The following is a 19,674-nucleotide window of genomic DNA, read 5'->3' as shown; positions in this document are numbered from 1 at the left end:
ATCAGAATAAGTGAGGGTGTATGTTTGTCTTAATGCAGTATAATGGATTTACAGTGTATATCCTTAAAAAAAAAAGAATCACACAATAGCTAAACTCTGCTAGCTAACAAACATTCCACAAATACCACTTCTGGTTAAGAGCTTACCAAAAAATGGAAAGAATCTTCTGGAAAGACTGAGGGCTAAAGGTCACTCTAACTTTCACATTTTCTCTATAGGCATTCGGGTAGAAAAGGGACGCACTCTGCTGGAGGTGCCCAGAGAGGTTTGCCCAGAACAGCAGGTCAGGAAGGAGCTGTGAGTCAGTTTCACTGTGGTGATGGTGTAGGAGAGTTCCAGAACAGAGCATGCCATGATCAAGTGCAGTGAAATGACCAGATAACTGCTCTCAGAAAGGTGAGATTCAAGTCATTGAAACAGACAACAACAACAAAAACAACAACAAAAATCACCAAACAAGTGTAAATATTTTGACCTGGACATACTTACTTATTAGTTTAGACTGTGAGCACGTTCATTTCAAGAAATAGATCATAAAATATCTGAATCAACTATTGAGGGGTAGAACAATTTAAGGTTTACCCATAAATTTAAATGAAATACAATTCAGTTTCTAAAAACAGTTCAATTTAGTATGACAACATTGAAACTTGAGGAAGGAAATAATTAATATTTTTCCAACTGGAAAGAAAGTCAGAGGAAGGCAGGTCATACATCACCTTATCCTGTTGTTGACTGTTAAAGTAAGCTCAGTTAACCAAGAAGTCCATTGCAAAATATGGTATGTAACCTTTGGTTGTTTGAATTTGTATCACTGCTATATTATCCTTTCACTGAATGCCCATTATCTCAGCTACTGTTTCTCATAGGTTTTGGCTGATGCTTTATCATGTTGCAGTTTATACTACTTAAGCAGGCCATGATGATATATTACAGTCAGCTAAAGTGTAGAACATTCTTAGATTTATTTTGACACCTAAAGCAACTTTTCATTAGGCTGGTAAGAAGCCATTTAGATGGCAGGGTCTTCGAAAAGACATCATTAGGATGTCGAAAAAGTGCTGACATAAATGTGGACATTTTCAACAATGTGTTTAAGAAGCCCATAGGTTGGAGGCTCTTAATTTTCTCAGGTAGCAGGAGGAGAGACATCTATATGCAAATGGCAGAACAATAGTGCCTATTTTTCTTTGCTGGAAAACTTCCCATTATACATGCCTAAAAGCTCCACCCTTCCTGACTGCCTGTTTATGAAATTACAGAGGGCACTAAGGCATTGTTTGAGCAATATCAAGTACCTCCAACAGCTGCTGTGCTGGGCTCAAAATGGAGAAAATTTCACAGGACACATAAAAGCCCAAAGATGAGATAGACAAAGGAATTCACTGAAATGCATTTTTAAAGTAATGAAACATAGAAACAAAAACAAAGCCATACAATGTAGTATAAACTCATATGAGATATTTTTTTTCATGATTTGGGGAAAAGGAGTAAAAAAAGGGTAGGGATAATCCTCTGGAACAATCACTCCACTCTGTCACTTGTGCAACAATTGACTACAATTCTACTGTTTCTAGCAGAATTTTAGGAGATTTGAATCAAAAAGGATTTCCACTCTACCAAAAGCAGTTCTTTAGTAAAGTGTAGTTTTCTTATGAATAAAGTCAGATTACTATATATAAATCTACCAAAATGATAAAGTAGATGAAAGTGAGACACATCATACCTGTGTATTCCTATGCCAATATTCCATGTATGGACAGTATCATACATCCAAACAGCACATCTTCATCCAAATAGCAACAGATGTCAGTTCTCCTTACTCTGAGTAAATCTGGTCATTCTTCAACACCATTATTTTTCATATTTTGACAACTTTAGATCTCTTTCCTTTGTACTTTCTGAGATTTTGAAAAAAAAATAGACTCAACAGTTTGATAAACAAATCCATTTTTTTTCTAAAGTTAAATATACTTTGTTGGGCAACACATCATTTTACAGTGTGTATTCTTCAACTTTCTGTGCATTTGTGATGTTAAATGTAGCATAGACTATTTAATGGAAAGAGCTGAACTCTTCCTCTAGCCGACATTTGAAAAACGCTGACTCACAACTGTCATGAATGTCAGTCATGGCAGTCAGCAAGCAGTATTAGTGTTTGTGAAACACACTGAGTCTTTTAAAAAGTATTATTGATAAATATAAAGAGCAGAGTGCTGTCTGCCAAACATTGACTCTCGGTGTTTAAACACCAAGATAGCTGTCATTTTGTCTGTCAGGTTGACAGACCTGATTAATTGTATCATCTATGAAACTATATCATAACTGGATAACTTGATACAATTGGCTCCAATAACTTTAAACTCCTTGTGAAATTGCATTTGTGAAGTTGATTTAATATACTGTATGAACATCTATTCATTCATCCATCCCTTTCTTCTTCCATTCCAGGTAATTGATCAGAGCATTAAGAGAAGTACTTCCTGCCACAGATCAAGTGAAACAGGAGTGAGTTCTGAGGAACTTTACTCATGAGTAATAAAAAAAGGTGGGAAAGACATTGAAAGGACCTTCTTATATGCAGTTTTTGTCCAACTTCTGGAATATATCTCAATATGTAATATCATGGGGGTGTCCTGCCTCCTATTTACCTCTGCATTTCATTGTGAATACTTGCTCTTCTTTTAATCAAAATCATCTCTGTGTATATTTTACTCCATTTCATGTTCCAAAGATAACATGAGACTCAGGCAGAATTCTGAAAAGTTTACCAAATGATAAGAATTTATTTCACAATTTAACAAGCCTCCTGTATTCCTAATGTATAGATTTGATGTAGCTGATTTGATAGGGAATTGGTGTTTCAAACATGTAACAGCAATGGTGAGAATTCTCTGTTCCACACAAATGTTCTACTTAAAGAAGAAGCTACTGACTCTAGACCAAATGACTCTCTTAGATGTAGTAGGTCACTATTGAACCTCCATCTTCAATACATCATTTAAAGGGCTTGAGAGGCCAAGTCTAATGCCCCAGAATCTCGGGAGTGAATTGTAACTCAGCAAAGCAAACTCTGTAATATGTAAGACACAGCTCTTTTTCTTTAAAACATGTATTTGTTTATAATTTCATATAGACAGTGATCATATCTTTTTCATCCTTCCTTCTCCTTTTCATACAATCTCAGCCAATTTTTCTCAAAGGTGCTCTTTCTTCCCTTCCATGTATTAAATGTGGTTCCTAACAAAACTATTATAAGTTGTTTGAATTTCCTTATAACTGACTCTTCTCTAAAGTGGTTACTTAAAAATTATATTCCTTTCAGAGAACTGGTTTACTTATTCATAAGCCTTCTTTTTTCTTTCTGACAAAATATAGTAACAAGACTTTCAATGAAAAATCAGTTTTACCAAAATGGACATATGTCTCTCTTATGCTTTTTTAAACTTGTTTCATCTCTAAAAGCTTTTAAATTTATAATCATGCTTTCTTTTCTTTTCCCAAAATTAAATGATTAAATTTATTAAAAAAATCTTATTTTTGTGAGTGCCAGTTTAGAAATGGTGTGATTGAGAATAACGAAAACAAAGAACCATTTGAAAACAGACAAAAAACACTATAAAATATAAATATAAGCATCTTTTTCAGGTATTATAAAGCTAAACCCTCAATGGAGAGTTGTGAACTTGTTTATTAGATGAGAGGCCTCTAATGCTTATACTCTGCTAATCATAATTATTTTCACCAAGGTTATCTCATAACTCCTGGGCCATCCCTGTATCAATCCTTTCAAGATTCTCTCTTTGGCTTATTTATTATGTATATATAATTGTGAACATCTGTGATTTTCTCCTTCCTGGAAATGTCTGAGTTTCTTGAATGTATATGTAAATATATTTCTGCAAACATTTCATTTAACATGTATCTGTCTATAGTCTCCTTCTTCCTCCTCTCTCATTTTAGGACTCCTGTGATGTATTATGTTGATATATGTCATCATTTCTCAGGAACTGCGAATTCAGAACTCTGTTAATTATTCTTTTGTCTCTTTGTGTTTCTCATGCTGAATCATTTCAATTGATTTCTCTTCATGCTCACAGATTCCTATGCCACATAAAATCTGGTAGTCAGTCTTCTGCTGAGACATTCATTTCAGTAATTCTGGTATTCACTACAAGAATTTATATTTTATTTCCTTTAGTATTTTCTAAAACTCAATGTTCTGTTAATTTTTCTGTATCCTTCTTATATTACTCTTTAATGCTTTAAAAATGTTTTCCCTAATTCTTAACACAGAGTTTGTAATAAGTCTTGAACAATGTTTAAAATAAGAGATTTAAAATGTTTGCCTGGAAAGTCCAACATGTAGCCCCCCTCAGGGACAGTTTTTGTTACCTGTGTTTATTTTTCTACATATAGGTCATATTTTCTTGTTTCTTTGTGTGTTTCAAAACTTTCTGTTGAAGACCAGATGTGTAATACTATGTAATAAACCAATACAATAAAATATGGCCTCTCTAGAAACACATTCTCTTTCCTTTCAGGGACTGATGGTATTCCTTATGAAGACAAAGAATGTTATTACTGATTGTCACCTCTGGGACCATCATGATGAATTCTTCAAAGCATGTGCTATTTCCTAGGAAGTACCACTGAAGTCCATCAACTTATTTAGAGATCATCTACTTTTTGAGCATAAATTATGGCATCCAATAATTTTCTCAGTCTTTGTTGAGGGGTTTGTGGACAGTTTAAAACTGGCTTAGCATTATTTCCTCCTTGAGTACAGGCTCAGGGTCATTGAGATGTTAAAATTCAGAATTTCTTAAGGTGTGTGAGCTCAAGCCTGAGCAAGACAATCACATAGAGCCACGCACATGCATGGTTGTCTAAAACTTGAGTGATAGTTCAGTTCTTTAAAAGGCTCCTCTGCTCGTCTCATTTTTCAGGTTTGTCTTTGAACTCCTGTGTTTTCTAAAGCTAATATACCGCATAGATAACTGTTTTGTCAATTTTTTTCTTCTAATTATTTTTGTCTCACATCCCTTAGGAAAGGGGTTTCCACTAGCTGCAGTCAATCTTGAAGGAGAGACACATATGGTGAGTGAATTTTCTCATCAAAGCAATATGGAACATATAAAACTGGCAACTTTTGACAACTGGGCTTTTGTGGGGGCTCCATGTCATATTAAATGGCTGTTTGAGCTTAAGCTGACTTCTGCCTTGGAACTGTAAGACCTTTGTACTTCAAAACTACCAAATAGCTCTGTGAATGGGCAAGAGCTATGATTGAGGCAAATTTAAACACCACGGAGTGAACTTCTTACCAGGATTCACAGTTCTCATAGTAAGTTATATGCTTTTGCAGAGTTTCCACTAATTTCTAGGGTTCTTGGAAATCCTGTTTGAAGATGCTTTTCCAGGGTTTCCTTTATTTCATTTATTTATTTTGAGGATCAGTTATTTTTGAAGTTGGCACTCCTAAAGGGTCTTACTTCTCCAAAGTAGTGAGCATTATTCCTACTGATGAAATACTAGATGTTTTCATCAGTAAACAATTCAAGGCTTAGAGTATCACTGCCAACATTTGACATTAAAATAGGAAGTTGTATTTCTCTATAACATAAAATGATAGCAGTATGGATTGGATATATGTACTGATAAAAAGGGACAGGGGAGGAGGATTGTAGGAAGGAGCAAGTAGGAATAGAGAGAGGGATATAGAACAAATGAGAGAGGAAGAGAGGGGATAGGAGCTTCAATGAAGTTACCATGAATACTAAGTTAGAAAATTCTGAGTAACTGCTGTATGCATGCATTGGAATAGTAACTGGGGATAGACTTTGAAAGGTTGTGCAAACTTACCTTCTACAGAAGAACACTAGTTGTTCTATGTCCTCCCCATCATACAAACCATTGAATTCTGGTGTTGTGAAGACTTTGGAAAGGCATGTCGTGTTTTAATTTTTTTCCTTTACTTTAAACTATAGTGAAAACACTCAACAAGATATTTATTGGCCATTCAGGAGTTACTCGTCTTTCAGTAGGTTTGTAATGTCATTTACTCATGTTTTGAGTGAGTTAAACACCTTTCCATCCACAAAATGAGAATTTACTTTCTCCTATTAAATTTACATATAAATAATTTCATGTAAATAACTCACACAGTTTAGATACAAATACTTCCTTGAAAATATATGTGGTAGGTAAATGTTTTCCCAAATGCAGCTTGTATTTTTACTTTATTGAAGCTGTCACTTAATAAAGAGCAGTTCTAAATTTTAATGTACTCCATTAATCATTTGTCCACATATTAAAAGTGTGTCTGTTACTTCATGTCCTATAGTATCACCTCTTCATAAATCAGGTGTGAATATAAACCTAAACTCTATCTTGCTCAATTGACTTAATCTCTGACTTTCAGCTAATATGAGGCCATCCTAAGTAATTATTGCAGTCTTTTAACAAGCCTAGTTATCTTTTAGTTACAACAATTTCATTTCAGATGGCATTTCACTAAATCTTGATTTCTTAAAAATATTCTTTTACCAAAAATTACTAAAATTTTATATTGTGGTTGTCTATTACATTGAATTTATATAGTAATTGCAGAGAAACAACTTTTCTGAAATCGTGGGCTTATCTAGCCCAATCACATAATATTTATATTTCCTCTAAGGTATTTATGAAACTCATTGGATTTCTTTGTTTGTATTGTGTATATGTTTTTAAGACACTTTATAATTTTCTGATAGTGTCATTTGGAGAAAGAACTCTCTAGATCATTGAGTTAGACATTCTCTTCCTTTCTGCTTGAAAATAAAATATATTCAGTGACATAGTTCAGCACATGAAAGGACATAATCTGCCCGAGGCCTGGACTTGGGTCGAGAGGTCAAAGTGGCACCAACAGGTCCAGGCTGGAGTTGAGGAGGAATGTGAGCAGGGTATCAGTGGGGCGCTGGGGTACCTGAGCAGCGGATGGGGTCAACAAGTAGGCCCTTTTGGGGAAGCTTGGGGCTCCAACAGCTGCAGCTGCCTTTTGATCAGGGGCAACTATGCAGACAGGTCCTCAGGCCTCAGACAGAATCCAGCAGGACATACCACAGAAACAGGCTTCAATGTCTTCACTCCGCACTCTGCCGTGGAGGAGCCATGGATGTTGCCAGAACCTAAGCCCCAGCAGGAGCACTGCTCTACTTTGAGAAACTCAAAGAAGAGAATCAGGGAGAATGGCTGTACCTTCTGGTAAATGTGTCCCCAGCACATCAATAATTTCTGTTATCAGAATCTTTTAAAAACCATTTGAAGACCAATTCAATATGGTGGCAGCTGCACTGTCAGGACCACAGTGGGGCTCATCGGTGGGCCCTTGGTCCCCTCCATGTGGGCCAAAGGACCCAGCCTACAGCATTGAGCCATCACTGCCACAGAACTGCCCGTAGGCCACAGGCATGCATATAATACTGAGTGAGGCAGCAGGATGACTTTTGCTAAGGGCAGAGAGATGTGCAATGGCCTAGAGCTCTAGTGGGTCCTGCCCCTGGATGCCCTGTCCAACTAAAAGATCACCGGGACTCAGGGCAACAACAGGAGATGGGATCCAAGTCTCAGAAATAGTCCAGTATTTATGGTGCTTCAGAAACCAGATCACTGATTCCATTGCAATAAGTATTTGTATATAAAGCTGTGTAGACAAAAAAATATACTGTGTGTCACACCGAAGTTGCAATGCCACTGAGAGGAATAAAGTTGCGATGGAGAGGTGGGAAGGATGGCGGAACTGAGCAGTGGAGAGAGACAGAACTGGAGATGCTTCAGCAGTGACAAGTGAGGGAGTGCAGCTGTGACAGAAAAGGGAACCTGTCATTGACAAATATGGCCAGCAGGGTGATGAGCAGCAGCCTGGAGCTGGCCCAGGGTCTCTGCCACAGTGCTGACTCAGCCCCATGATCTCCAAACTGAACACAAAAGCTCAAGAAGCATATTCAGTTCAAAGAACTCACAGCAGCAAGTTTCATACAGTTAGAGATTGTTTCCTTGGGGAAGAAATCTGACAATATTAAAATTGTGGAATGTTTGTAATCATAGAAAACAAATTTATCCAGTTCTTTGGAGGCTAAACTCAAGGAGGAGAAAAAAAAAGGTTTCCAGGTAATCAGGTATGCCCACTCTTCTATACCCACCGTAGTTGGAGCCTGAAACACCAACCCCAAGACTCACTGCTGAGAAACAATGAAGAGGGTGCCTTGTGTTTGAACAGATATATCCCCCATAGACTCATGTGTTTGAATACCTGGCCCATAAAAAGTGGCACTATTAGGAGATGTGACCTTTTTGGAGTAGGTGTTACCTTGTTGAAGGAAGTATGTCACTGTGGAAGTCAGTTTTGAGGTCTCATATAAGCTCAGGCCATGCCCAGTGTGATAGTTTATTTTCTGTTGCCTGCAGATCAAAATGTAGAACTCTCAGCTACCTCTCCAGCACCATGTCTACCTCCATGCTGCCTTGCTTTCCACCATGAAGATAATGGACTAAACCTCTGAAACTGTACGCCAGTTCCAATTAAATGTTTTCCTTTATAAGAGTTGCCATGGTCATGTTGTCTCTTCACAGCAATAGAAACCCTAAGTAAGACACCTTGCCTTGTTAGTAATTCCCACTGCACTCAAAAAAACACCACTAAGAAAAAAATCACACACACACACACACACACACACACACACACACACACTAAACATAAAATTTAATGCTTATTAGATTATAAAAGTCATTTACAATGTTCACTACACTTTATTTGCAGTATTGTGATTATGAAATGATTTGACCTCACTGCCTGCATATATTTTCTAGTTTCTCAATTTACTAACTGTAATGACTTCACCCAATAATTGCTTTTTGTTCCATTTTTTTAAAATCAAATGGTGGTATTAATAGCCACCTTCTCACCAGATTATTGAGTAAATGAATTTGTCAATGTTAATTCCCCAATGAAGAAAAATTAAATGAAGGTAATATTGTCACAATTTGTACATTTTTAAAAATGTTATTTTCTGGTATATTCAGTTGAGGCAGGTCCAAGACCCTCCCCCTGCATCAAGGCTGTACAAGGTGTCCTACCATAAGTAGTGGGCTCCAAAAGCCAGCTCATAAGCCGGGCGGTGGTGGCGCACGCCTTTAATCCCAGCACTCAGGAGGCAGAGCCAGGTGGATCTCTGTGAGTTCGAGGCCAGCCTGGTCTCCAAAGCGAGTTCCAGGAAAGGCGCAAAGCTACACAGAGAAACCCTGTCTCGAAAAACCAAAAAAAAAAAAAAAAAAAAAAAAAAAAAAAAAAAAAAAAAAAAAAGCCAGCTCATGTACCAGGGATAGATCCTGATCCTACTGTCAGGGGGCCCTTTAAACAGATCAAGCTACACAACTATCTCACTTATGCAGAGGGCCTAGTCCAGTCCCTTGGGGGCTCCACAACTGTTGGTCTAAAGTTAATGAGTTCCCACGAGCTTGGTCCAGTTGTCTCTGTAGGTTTCCCCATCATGATCTTGATGCCCCTTGCTCGTAGAATCCCTCTTTGACTAGACTCAGGCCTAGTGCCTGGCTGTGGATCTCTGCATCTGTTTCCATCAGTTACTGGATGAAGGCTATATGATGATAGTTAGGGTATTCACCAATCTGATTACTGGGGTAAGCCAGTTCAGGCACCCTCTCCACTATTGCTAGTAGTCTAAGATTCCCCATGGGAGGCCTTTCCTTATACACTGTTATGGTTTCTAAAGCCAACAATATTATGATATTTGAAATCTGATAATATGAATTAGGTACTTAGATTTAGAGGTTATATTGTCTACTGTGTTTTCCATTGGCATATGAAAAAGGATGATAAAGCTGAGGATTTAGTAAGACACTAAGCAATGACCATTGACCTCTATATGAATATTCACAAGCACATGCATGTTCATTCATTCAACATGTAAACATAGTGAAATTCAATCTTTGATGAATTGTCTTGTTTACTATTCATTTGTTTTTGAGATTGTAATACAATTATATCATTTCCATTTTCCTTTTTTTCCCCTCCAAACCCTTCCATATTCCTCTCCTTGTGATCTTTCAAATACATGGTCTCCTTTTTCTTTAATTATTGTTACATATATATACCTATATGTACTTACATATATATTTCTAAATAAAAACTAGTTAATATGTGTGTTACTTGTATATTTGTTTTCAGGACTGACCATTTGGTATTGGATAATGAATTGATGTGTTCTTTCAGTGGGAGGACAATTTATCCTACTCTCAGCATTCCTGAGTTGCCTATAGTTCCTCGTGTGGGGTTGAGGTCTCATCCACTTTAAAGTGTCTATTGTTATTCTTGTTTAGCTCATATTTAGGCAGTAATATTGGTGATACTACAGAGTTGCCCTTTATTTGGACCATATTCAACTGTGAAAATATTGAGTGAATATTTTAAAGATACATTAATCTTATAATAATCTACCCACATTGATAGAATAGAATATTTCCCCTTAATTTTAAAGGAATGAGATTAACTCACCTTGTAGAAGTCATGTCACTAGTCATGGAATAGACTGAGTCTAGGATTTTCTATCAAGTGTTTGTTCCTGTTTTGTGGTCTGTTAAAATCCAAACATAATAAAATTATTGTCCAGTGGTATGTCGGAGAAGTAAAGGACTTCTTATATCTTTCATTCTTGGAGTCTAAGAATTCAGTAAGCAATTGGAATGATTATTTTTAAAGTCACCCTCCAGTGTTCCAGTCAACACCCAAGTGCTGGGGATGTCTTTCTGTATGCTGTGAATGTGTTGCTCTGATTGATTGATTGATAAATAAAATGCTGATTGGCCAGTAGCCAGGCAAGAAGTATAGTATAGGTGGGACAAGAGAGGAGAATTCTGGGAAGTGGAAGGCTGAGTCAGGAGATGCTGCCAGCCGCTGCCACCATGAGAATCAAGTACCAATGAGCTACAAGTCATGTGGCAACTTATAGATTAATAGAAATGGGTTAATTTAAGATATAAGAACTAGATACCAAGAAGCCTGTCAGAGCCATATAGTTTATAAGTAATATAAGTCTCTGTGTGTTTACTTGGGTCTGATTGGCTGTGGGCCCAGGCAGGACTGGAGAAAACTCCAGCTACACCCAAATACATACTTTTTGTTTTAAAAATGGAATTTAAACTACCTTGGGGCAGTTGGAGGTACTCCTGAGATGATGAAGCCAGGTCTTGTTCTCAGAGGTTCAAAGATGAGCAGCCACTGGTCTTTCCATGTACAGAAACAGTGATTGTACTATGAGTATGTTCTTAGAGTCCTGTGCTTTTTCTCTGTCGCCTTCCTGACCAATGGCCAATGGTTATTGTTTAGTGTCTCCCTAAATCCTCCATTTCATCTTCTTTATATTTTGAGGCAGTCTTTCACTGATCACACAGCTCACTGATAAGCTATACTTTCTTGTGTGAGCCATGGATCTCTGCCTGTCTTCTCCTTCCCAACAATACCAAGGTTATAAATGAATGTTACCACCTCTGCCTTTTTGACTTTGGTGCTGGGGATTGCAACACAGGCCCTTAATATTTTACAATAGGCACTTTCTTTATTAGTACATTTCCATTCCTTCCCTCTGATTTTAACTAACTTTTAAATTTTATTTGAATAAATTTCTCCAAACACAAAAGTGCTGGATTCTAGGCAGATGTCACAATACCTAGTCAAGCTTTAACCTTTGTTTTGCTATGTTAATTGATTAACAGCTCCATGTCTCCAGTGGCCATGGAGTTCCTTTAGAGGAAGAAATCCTAGACCGCATTCTCAAACACATTGGCCTCTTTGTGATGACTCTCAGATACTGAAATTCCTCAAGGGCAACAGCAAGTCCATTCTTACCATTTAACTCTTTTCTATTCCTGAACAAGACAGACCCAGGTCTGAAGAGATTTTGGATGATGAGTGGAAGTGAAGATGATGGCTGCATTCTCATCAGTATCAAAATTAATTTCCTTCTCCCCTGAAACATTTAGCTATTTTAGCTAAACTTTGACGATTATTTCCAAGTTCAGAAGAATCTGAGAAGTTCACAACTCAACTTATTTGGCATTTTGCCAAGGCTTCAAAAATCACTGCATTTGAATTAAACATCAACTTGCCTGGTGTAGGATTCTGAAGAAGCCTGAAATTTCTACAGAACTTAAGTGTATCTCAATGGAAGAAAGAAAGAAAAATGACCCCAGAAATTTTACTATGTTACAACTTCAAGTAATAATATGCTGCTCCTAGCCCACAGCATACTCCTATTCTGAGTCATTTTATTAAAATTAACCTGCAATTTCCTAGATCTGTGAAGCTGTTCTGGATTGTAATCTTGGTTCTCATCTCTGAACCAGGTCTCCCAGTGTTTGGAGATTCCATTTGCAGAGTTAATAAAAATCTTTTCTTTGACATTAGTCTTTGGTGTCTACTAGACAATTTATTTAAATTTGGTATCTCCTGGTTTTGAAAATCTTCTGTTGATGAAATTATCTTACTATTCCAATAACAAAAAAGGGTTATTTTAATGTATTTTACAAATAATTTCAAGTGACCATGTATTTTGAGTGATGAAAGACATTTCCCCTCAATTATCATTACATTTATTTGACCAAGTGACATAAGCATTATTGCATTTGATGAATTATTTCACGTACAAGGAGTCAGAAACAGAGCTAATTTCTCAATTAAATCAAGGTTCTCTCACCTATGAATATTTCAGTTCACTTATCTAATTATCAATAGTAATTGTTTCTATAACATGGCAGAAGTTTTAAGGCTAAATCACCAACGTTGTTTACATACATGCACAGAAGGGAAGGAATAAACTTGTGCTATGTAAATCTCAATTAGTTAACTTTCTTTTCAACTATAACCCAAAATGTATGTGAGAAAGAAGAAACTCATGTTGCAATTAGGCATTAAAATGTAATTTCAAAAATTTATACTTCAACAATTCCTTCTTCAGTGATGGCTAATCTTGATCAAGTTGATATACCTGGGAAGACAAAATCTCAACTGAGGTATTTTGTCCACCAGATTGGATTGTGGACATATCTGTGAGGCATGTTCTTAATTGCTAAATGAGGAATGATGCCTAACCCACAGTGGGTGGTACTATCCCTAGGAAGGTGGGCCTTGGTTGTATAATAGAACTATCTGAACATGAACCCAAGACAAGCCAGTAAGCAGAAGTTTACCATGATAACTTATAAGCCAAATAAACCCTTTCCTCCCAAAGCTACTTTTGGTCATATTGTTTATCGTAGAAATGGAAAGCAAAATAGGAAACTGCATTTTATTGAAATAAAAGGAATGGACTGCTAAGTTGTGAAAGACTTTCCAACTCATAGAGCCAAGGGTCCATATATAAAGCTTGCTCAGTAGAAGTGACATGTGGCAAGAAGGAAAACAGGGTACATATAGGATCTGCAATTTCTACCATGGGATTCTGGTGAGGTACACGGTGAGTTACTCTTACAAAATGCTATCGTTGTGAAAAGAATGCAAAGTTGGGACTCACAAGAAAATGTTTGAGACAACTAGGGAGAAATTTCTCAGTGGGTAAAGCACTTGCCATAATGTGCTTAAGGCTCCAGGTTCAGATCCACAGCATGTTTAAGTGGCAAGTGCGTGTTGTGGCCCACCTGTAATCCCAGCATTAGGGAGACAGAGACAGGATCCCCAGAACAAGCTGGCTAGCCAGACTTTCCAAATTTGTGAGCTCTCTGTTAAAATGAGAGAGCCTGTCGCAAGTAGAAATGTGGAGAGCAACAGGGGAAGATACCTAACCTAACCCATCCACAAGCCTCCACAGACACATGGATACATAGATACATGCATCTTCACACATGTGAATGCACATGTATCAAAACACATATACACATATATGTACCACAGATATATGCACACACCATTTTATTTTTAGTGAAATAAAGAAAAAAGAGAAGAAAACAATGTTAACACACAAGTTTCAGGCAGCTTCAGATGTGAAACTGCAAATGCACTGCAGTAAAATGTATGCCTTTCCCAGCCTGAGATCGTTCTTTTCAAGACAAGCCCATTCTCTCGCAGTTCCAAGGCCGATCTCTTTGGCTGATAAGGTCCTGGTTGCCTTTCCATTGAAGGAGATTCAAGCAGAGGACCTTGTAAAATTAACGCTCCTCTGTTGCTCTGAAGATAAGTGCTTGCCTGACCCCAGAAGTGCTGCACGGACTGTAAAGTTCACCTTCTTTCCATATCCCAGTGTTGAAGAAGGCTGCGATAGTGAATAATTCATCCTGCTGAGATAAGGCTATGGCCTTGCTGCTAGGCTTTGTGCTGCTATCAGTATCTGTTATCTGCAGAGGAACACATCAAGGGGTTTCACTTCCTGTCTTTTCCACTTAGGAAGTAAACAAAAACTAACGGAGTTCAATGAAGGCGATCGATGGAGGTTGTTTTTAAATTTCTGATATTATTTCTCTTGTGCGATTGATTTTATAATGCTCTTTTTATGATTTGATTTTTCAAACAAGTCTATTTTTCCCTTTGCCTTGACTATTTTGTACACACTACACAGTATTATTTAGCCTTTAGCTTGCAGCAGTCCTTCTGCCTCAGCCTCCCAAGTGCTGGGATGATAAGCATAAGATACTATGTCCTTTTACACCAAAGTGTTTTAATACAATGAAGAGGAACACAGATTGTATCTTCTTCATGGATGAATGAGGCAGATGCCTGTATCAAATACAACTTGTGGGAGTCAGTGAATACTGCTCCAGAGGATGACCAGTCATGGGAACAATCAACAGAAAACAGTCTGAACCCCCTTTCCAGTCCTTTCTGCAGATGTCTTGCCTTGTTCACAGACATGTCCATTCTATGTAATGCAGTTGCTGCCTTCTGTGAGCACTCTCTCTTCCTTCTGGGAGCATGCCAGTTCTCCATAGTATGCCTTACATATGGGCTTTTACATGGGGTTACTGTGAGGTACATGATGTTTATCTTTGATCCCATCTCACAAAGTTATAGATGTAAAAAGAACGTCAGATCGAGACTCACAGCAAAATGTTGGGGTGAATCAGGGAAATATGATGAACTTCAAGGAGGGACAGTTTGCACTTTTGAAGAATATAATTACTGTCAAGGACCTTTCCTTTCCTTGTGTTCCTCTTGAACCAACCTGTACTCTACTTCATAAATATTTTTTCTGAGTATTTTTAAGCGGTCTTAAATTACAACTGAAGCTAGCTTGGCACTCTCTATGTAGTATAGATTATCCTCAATGGTACTATACTACTACCTATGTAGTATAGGTTATCCTCAATGGTACTATACTACTACCTATGTAGTAAAGGTTATCCTCAATGGTACTATACTACTACCTATGTAGTATAGGTAATCCTCAGCCTCTTGAGTGTTGAGGCTGTAGGTTTGAGCTACCTCCCCTAACATAACTTTAAATTTTAGAAAAATAGGAAAGTCTTGCCATTGATTCAAAGAGCCATCCACAGCTGAGGCTTTCTGGCTTCTCTTGTGAACATTTCTTGTTCCTTCTTGTCTTACATCTAACTCTCTTCTAGCTCCGGAGTCATCTTTAACCATTTATTGTGTGGTTATGAGTTAAGAGTTAACTTTTTTTTTTACTCTGTCCCAATACCTTCCATGAAATTCTGCCATGGCTGTTTGCTTGTGTCCTGGATATTTTTAGCTATTTCAGAAGTACAAAGGAGCAATGCTGAACTTAGGATGTTTAGAAACATCACAATAAGTATGATATGACTTACTTTAATACTTTAGAATGCTATTAGTATTTCAGTCTGACTGGAAGACTGTTTAGTAAAGGAAAGTTTTAGAAAAAAATTAAAATGGACTTACACGTCTAAGAGGTTTTACCCTCTCACATAACGAGACAACCAGGAACAAAGCTGGCTAAAGAATATATTTGACTTTACAATTCATAAACATTGGAGTGTGCTTCTTAACCACTTCTTTGCTGACATGCATGTGAACAAAGGTAGAAAACATACTCCACTTTTAGACTCCTTATCTCTATTCTAAACTGTGTGACTGAGAAACGGTATGATCCTGAGTAGAGGTGAGCTATTAGCTAGAGACGTAGATCTTTGCCTGGTCTGAGTGCTTGATTCCAGGGAGCTTTGTCCCCTAGTGGAGTCATAGGTGTCCAGATTGATCACAACTGCTGTCTTTAGGTGATTCATGATGGAGAGATAATGGTAATTATCTCATGTTCCCAGCTACCTTTTCTCTGGAAGGTCAGTTGGCCTCTTCTCAGTAATAGAATGAGGCCCGCTCTCTACTGACAACACTTCTGCCATCTCGTTACGAGACGGTTTTGATTGGCAGCATGATTAGCCACATTCACCTGCAGCATGGGATGAGATTGTGCATACTGTTGCACAGAGGGAGCTACCTGGAAGAAGAAATAACCGTGGAGCAGCCTCCTGATACTGTGGCATTGGGGAGCAAGCCACCAACAAATAAACCTGAGGGCAGGTGTTCTTATTTAAGCCAGAATGTAACTGTAATGCAAATTCATCACAGTACCTTTTCTGACCCATGGTAGTTCTTTACATTATATTTACATGAGAATTTTCACAAATACATGTACTGCAAAATTCTTCTCTTACACTAGCTTTTGATTCCTTGATTTAGGATTAATTGAAGTGTTTTAAATTGATGAAAACAAAGTAATATAATAAAGCTTGAAATTCAGGAAGCAGGTCTGCCTACTCTTAAAACTGGTTTGTCTTTTACATTCACATACAAAATTTAGAACTAACCTGTTGATTTAAACAGGAACAACCTGATAATATTGCCATGTTGTCTTTAGTAACACTATACTTTAGTAGATATTTTCATCACATTATCTCTTGGAATGAGATTTATCCCTTTTATTGGAGTGTTATTCTATTTTTTTTATAAGAATTTATATCTCTTTTTAACTTTCTGCGAATTTAATGATTTGGGTCTACTAAAACTGTGATTGTTAATAATATCTTTTTCTAATAGGTTGGGGACCCAGTTTAATCTCATAGTTTAAAAGTTTAAATCTCTTCTCCACCCTGCCCCCCCTCTCTGTTGGTCTGCTTCTTCTGGCAGAGGTATGATAAAAACCTGTGTATTATGTATCTACTCTCAAAGTTTTAGAAGTTTCCTCTGTTAATATTTTTAATTCTACTTGTGCTTTCACTTAGGATGAGCATATTGAAAAAAAATAGTGCCATCATAATAATGGGCATCACAAGGTTTGGGAAACTTCTTCTTCCTCTTCCTCTTCTTCTTCTCCTCCTCCTCTTCCTTCTCCTTCTCCTCCTTCTTCTTCTTCATCATCATCCTCATCATCATTATTATTATGACAGTTCCTCTTTTATTGTTATATTTTGAAATGTGGTTTTGGTATGTAAATTAAGCTTGTGTAGAACTTACTTTATAGCCCTTTCTGGCCCCAGATATGAGATCTTCCTGCCTAAGCTTCCCGAGTGCTTAGATTACAGGCATAAATGACTTGTTATCATCCTGAGTTTTGTTAAACCCTTTTGATTCCTATTGTAGCAAGGCCACCCAAGAGCAAAGAACCAAAAATTCTAAAATGAAATCTCTTCACACAGAGACTGGGCCTTGTATTTTATGTCACATTGATCCACTACAGAGGAAGATTCTCTCCATGGGCTGCCTACAAGCACCTAAGACTCTTCTAATAATTTAAGCATTCCTATGGACAAGTGAGAGCTTAAGAGTTAGGGAGTGACTGCTAGGAAAATACACACCTATCTACAAGCTAGTGCACAATTGTTTTCATCAGTGGTCCAGGAACAATATGAAGTAGAGGCTGATAATTAGTTAGCTCTGTAGCACAGGTGGGCATGGCTGTCCCATACCTTTCTCCCAATGGACAAACAGTTTAGTCATTTCCTCAGAAAGCATAAACATAACTTTGTATCTCTCTAGAATGCAGCAAGTCTCCAGCCCAAACCTAGGAATGAGCATCTTCCTTGTATTGAATCAACTCTTTCAACAGTCATTCATGCCGGGAGATGAGGAGTATGTCCAGGGGGTAACTTAGAAAATCTACTGTGCTCAACATTGTTTGCATGCTACAGAGGGATTCAAGTGTGTTAGCAGATTTCTCTTGTGTAAGTGATACTCTGGGGCCTTCTCAAGCTAAGACAATGCTAAAGTAATGGGGAAGGTCCATGGCCTGATCAGAGCTAACAGGTAGCAGTAGTGAATAACAATCAAATGGATTACACATTTGTCCAATTATAGCTGGAAAGTATTTTCATCAAGATTCCCTTGTGGGTATTCAGACACTAAGATTTCAAGTGGGCAAGTAGTTTAAAGTCGTTTTCATTTCCTTCTGTTTCTCCTCCTCTTCCTCCTATCTGCACTCCTTCTCACCATTTTCTTCTTTCTTTTCTTTCCAGAAAATCCAGGCGATTAAGTACTTGCTTTGAACTCCCCTACTTTGTCTAGGCCTTGTCATCCTTCTGCATTATGGGAAGTGAACTGTCTCACAACTCTCTCTATCTGATCTGTGCCTGATGCTCAAAGACAGAAATTTCACCCCATTCATCTCTGAAGATCTTTCCATAGTAAGTGGCACGTGTAGGTGTTATCTGTCATTCACTTATCAACCTGTGAATGAATGTACAAATGCAGACTTAGGTAACTTTGAGAAAATTTTAAAAACCTACGGATAATTTTACGAATGAATAATAACACTCTTTTAAATGTCTGGATATTAATAGCTCTCCTATTCCAGTACGTCATTCCTTGCAGCATCTGCAGTCCTGATTTCCTATCTTCAGATGTTTCTAAGTACTTTTACTCCTCTTATGCTTTTCTGGAGGTTCTGATGTGGATCATGTGCTAAGGTGGATTTCCTACAACATTAGTGACCTGTCCATATAAAAGTATGTTTCCTGTTTCCAGTCCATTGTAAGTGGTACTGGAAGATCAAAAGAATGCTGAGTGTTTAGAGAAGGAGGGAGCACAAGAGAGTGTGAGAGTGAGGGATAGGGAGAGGTAATGAGATTATGAATCACAGAGATACAGGAATGAGACAAAGCAAAGCACCGGAAAAGAAGAGATCAGAGAGAGACATGGTCCTGGAGAAGTTCCACAGAACATTTATTGTTCCAGTATGCTGGGGCCTGTCATCCCACACAAAGACAAGATGGTGAAGACCCCCAAGAGAGGGATGTGTGGGCTCCTTTTAAGCATAGCCAAAGGGGGGTCCTAAGGCAGTTAGGTCACTTTACATAGGATTGGCTCAAGCAAGTGGCAATCATATTAGTACATTTTAATTGGCCAGGGCTAGTCAGGGACTGGTCAGAACTAGTTTTCAGTTTTAGGGCAGTTCTGGACAATTCTTAGCCTTCTTCCTTGATCTGCTGTGTAGGCTGCTTGGTCTAGTATGTACTGATTGGGGGCTGGCTCAATGGTCCAGGCTTGGTATGTCCTATCTCCTTTGGCTCTGTGGTCATATATGCCAGTGATTGATTGTCTTTTGTTTGTGGCTCTTTCAGAAACTGCTTGTTTAATCTCAGGAAACTGAAATTGAGGCCTGATCTCTAAGAGAAGATTGAGCAGCCTTTTAGGGTATCTGCTCGATCCTCTCAATG

At 37.8% G+C, this 19,674-nt stretch overlaps 1 long non-coding RNA gene across 2 annotated transcripts in view; it reads right to left on the bottom strand.

Moving 5' to 3' along the window:
- LOC128112611 (uncharacterized) overlaps positions 1-19,674 on the bottom strand; it is a 235,094-nt gene that overhangs the window by 29,466 nt on the left and 185,954 nt on the right. The window contains exons 6-7 of one of the 2 annotated variants that reach the window (XR_008219058.1): positions 10,556-10,634; positions 7,721-8,445 (exon numbers count right to left, since the gene is read on the bottom strand). The exons of the other annotated variant lie outside the window; for it this stretch is intronic. This is a non-coding gene — a long non-coding RNA (uncharacterized LOC128112611). Of the gene's footprint in view, positions 1-7,720; positions 8,446-10,555; positions 10,635-19,674 lie in introns of those variants that run through there. 2 annotated transcript variants of the gene reach the window in all.

The sequence above is a fragment of the Peromyscus californicus genome, unplaced genomic scaffold (assembly GCF_007827085.1).
Source record: "Peromyscus californicus insignis strain IS unplaced genomic scaffold, ASM782708v3 Scaffold_17__1_contigs__length_78620276, whole genome shotgun sequence".
NCBI lineage: Eukaryota > Metazoa > Chordata > Mammalia > Rodentia > Cricetidae > Peromyscus > Peromyscus californicus.
This window is presented reverse-complemented; position numbering and strand designations above follow the sequence as displayed.